The following is a 5,260-nucleotide window of genomic DNA, read 5'->3' on the forward strand; positions in this document are numbered from 1 at the left end:
AAGCTCAAGACCACAGCCTGGATCGACTTCATTTCTATACCACAGCTACACCAGTTCCTACCTGTCCTTTACAAGCCTGTCACAATGTAGACGCTGAGAGTGGAGTTACTTTCTACCTATGCCCTTGTAGTAGAGATTTTCAGGCCTTGCTGACTTTTGGGAGGAAAAGCCAAGGGACACCTCTAGCTTTTTCCCTCATTACTCTGAAAACTATCTCTCTGGTGGTTTGAATTGTTCCCAGTTTGTAGGTTAAAAACCTGGGGGGCTAACACCAGCTAAGTCTTTGCTGAACACTGATGGTAGCTTCTAGTCACAGGACCAAAGGGAGAGGTAACGACATTCTCCTTGGCCCTGCAGATGACCTTCCTTACTGCAAAGCATCTCTCCTGGGATGTTGCTGTTCATCAGGAGTGGACTTGGATCTATTCCCCAACTACATGGAGATTTGTTTGAGATGCTTCTGAGCCTCAGTTTTAAGAAGGAAAAAAAGGAAAAAAAAAAGAATTAATCTTTAAGGAAGACCGAACAACTAGCACTAATATATTATTGAGGCCAATAAATGCTTCCTTGGTCTCTTGGGTAAGTGAAACAGCGCCATCCGCTGGCCAGTTCCTCACACCATGTGACGTCTCCAGGGGGCATATATGCTGAGTTTATTATTTCAAGTGTCCTAGAGGCAGTGATCCCAGATTTAATATGCGGCTCCTCCAAAGATGCCAATTCCTTTTTAGGAGATTTTGGTATATTCTTTTTCTCTCCAGATTTCGACTTATTGTACTAAAACCAAAATAATTCCAAAAAGAAAAGTGATTCTTTTGCTCTTGCCTTGCTTTTGCAGCATGCATTTGCATTATTCCTTCCTCTTTCTGGTCCTCATCTGCTTGCAGACATATTTACATTGCTGTAATCGTACTGAATTGATACAACTTTGTATTATCATTATTCTTAAAATTTACTGAGTGCTACTGTGTACCATACCCTGTGCTAAGAGTTCACAGCCATTTAAGAGCTTCATTGGATTCTCTTAACTACTCTTTAGGTATTCTTATTAGCCCTATTTGCTGGACAAGAAAACTGAGGCTCAGAGCAGATATTCACAACCACCCACTTTAACATTGAGAGAGCCTGGAATTTGGTAGCAAGTGTTTGAGAGTCACTTGTGCAAATCACTTAATTTTTCTGAGTCTTGGTTAGTGTGATTCCTTCCCACCTCCTGGCACCCTTGAGGACTGAAAGGAGTTGTGTATATGAGGGTGCTTGATAAAGTGTAGTTTTTATTATAGTTCTAAACAGTAATTTTTATTTTTATTTTTAAAATAAATTTATTTATTTATTTTTGGCTGAGTTGGGTCTTTGTGGCTGCACGCAGGCCTTCTCTAGTTGCGGCTAGCGGGGGCTCCTCTTTATTGTGGCGCTCGGGCGTCTCATTGTGGTGGCTTCTCTTGTTGCGGAGCACGGGCTCTAGGCGTGCGGGTTTCAGTAGATGAGGCTCATGGGCTCTAAAGTGCAGGCTCAGTAGTTGTGGCGCACGGGCTTAGTTGCTCCACGGCATGTGGGATCTTCCCAGCCCAGGACTCGAACCCATGTCCCCTGCATTGGCAGGCGGATTCTTAACTGCTGTGCCACGAGGGAAGCCCTAAACAGTCATTTTTAGCCTTTCATTAATAATCTTCTTGTTGTTGGATTTAGGTGGTCTTTCATTTATTTATTTTGGCTGTTAAAGTGACATTGCAATGAACATCTCATGTAGCTTTAATTTTTATTCTTTAAAATATCCTTAGGATAAAGGGATATTATGGACTTTTAAGATGGTTCCTGATATGTATCGCCAAGAGTTGATATCAATTTATATGGCATGTGTGGGGACTGGTTTTACTGCAGTGTTGTAATTCTGGATAGTTTCTAAAGTTCCTCTAATGTAGTGAGTGTAATATGCTACCACATTATTTGAGGGGGCATTTCTTTGATTACAAGAGAAGTTGAATGTTTTCCCAGATGCTTGTTTACTAGTAGTATTTCTGTTTTTATGAATTGTCTTCTCTAGTTTTTGGCTAGTTTACGTATTGGGGACTTAATGTTTTGGCATCAATATGTATAAGTTCTTTACATAACATAGACATGAACCCTTTGTTATATTTGCTGTGAATGTTTTCTCCAGATGATATTTTCCCTTTGATTTGAGTTATATTAGTTTTGTCCAATGGTTATTTATTTCTATAATGTACAAACGGACCATCCTTCATAATTTATTTCAACTTAACTTATGAAGTTATCATCTCTTGTGCTCTGTTTAGCAGCACCTATGCTAAAATTGGAACGGCATAGAGAAGATTAGTCTGGCCCCTGTGCAAGGATAAATTCATAAAGTGTTTTATATTTTTTATGGCATAAGAATTATATCTCAATGAAGCTGTTAACCACAAAAAAAGAAAAACCAACTAAAGAGTTAAAGTAAGACAAGTTTCTTTTTAGAGTGAGGATTTTATTTAAGCTTTTCCTATCCATATTCACTTGTGATATGTGCCTGTAATTTTCTTTTTGTGTATTTTATCATTATCAGATTTTAGGAAGAAGATCATGCTTTGCCTAATGGACATAAACGTACTCTTATCTCTTTTTGTGCTCTGGATATTTTATGCAACATTGAAACCATCTGTTTCTTAAAAGTATGAAAATTGTTCTGGTGGAAACATTGGGACAAACTGCATTTTTTTTAGTTGTTATCAAATTATTTCTTCAACTTCTTCTTCGGTTATTCTGTTTAGATTTATATTTCTTGAGTTATTTTTAGTAATCTATATCTTTCTAGAAATTATTCATTTCATTGAAGATTTCAGTTTATTAGCCTGCAAGTGTGCATAACATTCTCTTTGGATTTGGAGGAAAAAAATCTATTTTCTGTATTTTGTCCTGTCTCCTTTCTCATTTCTAATTAAAAATGTTCCCTTAATTATATTTGACAGAGGTTTGTTTATTTTAGTAGTCTTATCAAAAAAACCACTATTTGAACTAATTTATCATTCTACAGCTTTATGTTTTACAATGTATTTATTTCAGCTTTTATCTTCATTTACTGCCTCTTTTAAAATTACTTTTCCCTGTAATTTTTTTTTTTTTGCCGTATGTGGGCCCCTCACTGTTGAGGCCTGTCCCGTTGCGGAGCACAGGCTCCGGACGCGCAGGCTCAGCGGCCATGGCTCACAGGCCTAGCTGCTCCGCGGCATGTGGGATCCTCCCGGACCGGGGCACGAACCCGTGTCTGCATCGGCAGGCGGACTCTCAACCACTGCGCCACCAGGGAAGTCCTCCCTGTAATTTTTAAATAGAAGGCTTTGTTAATATCAATTTGGATAATCCCAGCCTGAATAGTTTTATGAAGACTGAAATAAGTTGTGGGGAGAGAAACTGATGTATTATCATTGTGTGTTTATCAATCAGGGACCAGCAAGGACCAGAGAGAACTGCACCAGCCATTTCAGTAGAGGGAATTCATACGGGAGCTGGTTAGGGGGTGCTGGAAGCACTGAAAAGCCAAGTGGGCTGGTGGATTGACGTAGAGATCCCCACCCACACACAGCTGGAGGGACTGAAGAATTAGGAGGGAATGTTCCCCGACCCCAGGGAGCCAGAAGCACATGTCTGCTGAGAAGCCACACAAGGCGGAGCTGGGGCTGGGGACGGAGAAAGAAAATGGGGAGGGTAACCTGGGTTTTACTCCCCTCCTCTCCCCAGTCTCCTCCCAGTGCCTCTCTTTGGCAGAAATTAACCAGAAGCCAGTTGGCAAAGGAGCCTGAGAAATGCAGTTTGCAGGGAGTCAGGCTGAACAGGGAAGGGCAGCCAGTGGACCCAAGAATGGACAGTGACCAGCACAGACACTTTCCCTTCAACCCAGGTGAGGTCAGAAGGGTTTGTAATGCTAGTAAGATGACAACCCCAGCACCAGGATGCTGTCATAGCTTTGCTTTGTCCTACGGGCCTCAGCTTCTCTACCCTTTTCTCATTCTCCCTGTCTCTGTTCTCACTTTTGATCGCTGAGCCCATTTTAAAAAGTTAAGTCAAGTTTCTGTCTGGGCTCTTTCCCTAGTCAGTTCTCTCTCCTTTGGCCACCTTACCCACAGCCTTGATTCTAACCTGGACCTGCTTATGGGGGTACCCAGCTCTTTATTTCCATTTGTGATTTCTTTGGGCAACTCCAGACCTGGATTTCTAGCTGCCTAATGGGCATCATGGATGCCTCCGAACCCTTGTAAATTGGATTTATAATGTTCTTTTCCCCCCACATCTCTTTTGTCCCCTGGATTCCTTTCTCAGTTGACAGGACCTCCTCCATCCCGGCATCAGAGATGGCCAGCTTGGAGTAACCCTTAACCCTTTCTTCTCTCTCCCATCCCATACAGGTCTCTGCACATCTGTTCAAATCTGTGCCCTAAGATTTCGCTGTTTCTTTCTTCTTATCTCGCTGCTCTTGCGCCAGCTCTGAGCTCATTATTTCTCCTCTGGTTTCTTCTAATTTTTATCCCTTTCTCTATAATCCCCCCTGTTCCAGTCCATTCTTCACATTAATGCAAAAATGATGGTTTTGGAAACAAACTGTTCATGTTACTTAAGCTGTAAACTCCCAAAGGGCCTCCAAGCGCACAGTATCTGTGCCAGGTGTCTTCACTCTGGGGTCAGCTCCTGCCGCCTCATCCCACCTCCTCTTTTGCCATTTTCCATCACCACTCTCTGATCCAGTTGTGTTAGATTACTTTCTCTCCACTGAGCAGGCCGGGTTGTTTTATATTCCCGCATCTCTGCACCTGCTTCTCTCTGATTCTGAAAGGCAGTGGTTCTCAAAGTGGGTTTCTGGGCCAGCATCAGCATCACCTGGGAACTTACTGGAAATGTGTTGATAGTTTCTCAGTTCCCAACCATACCTACTGAATCAGAAATGCTGGAGGTGAGGCCTAGGAATCTGGGTTTTTAACAACTTTCCAGGTGATTTAAACGCAAGGTAAGTTGAGAACTGCTATTGTAAAGGACTCTCCCTTGCACCTTGAGTCTTACTCAATTACAGCTGCCAGCTTTGAGTAGCCTTTCCTGTTACCCCTGGGCAGGGGTAATCACACACACATATAAATACAATTTAAAAATTATTTAACAGACGCTTGCATAATGCTTACAACCAGGTGCTGTCCTTAGCACTGTAACAATTGAAAAGCTTTTAATCCTCATAACAACCAGAAGAATCAGGGGCTGTTAGAATTACCACTTTCAGATG

The 5,260-nt window shown here is 41.8% G+C and overlaps 1 pseudogene; it reads left to right on the forward strand.

Moving 5' to 3' along the window:
• Window positions 1–2,281: 2,281 nt before the first annotated feature.
• Window positions 2,282–2,381, forward strand: LOC132439080 (U6 spliceosomal RNA; annotated as a pseudogene).
• The last annotated feature ends 2,879 nt before the right edge of the window (window positions 2,382–5,260 follow it).

The sequence above is a fragment of the Delphinus delphis genome, chromosome 15 (genome assembly GCF_949987515.2).
Source record: "Delphinus delphis chromosome 15, mDelDel1.2, whole genome shotgun sequence".
Classification (NCBI taxonomy): domain Eukaryota; kingdom Metazoa; phylum Chordata; class Mammalia; order Artiodactyla; family Delphinidae; genus Delphinus; species Delphinus delphis.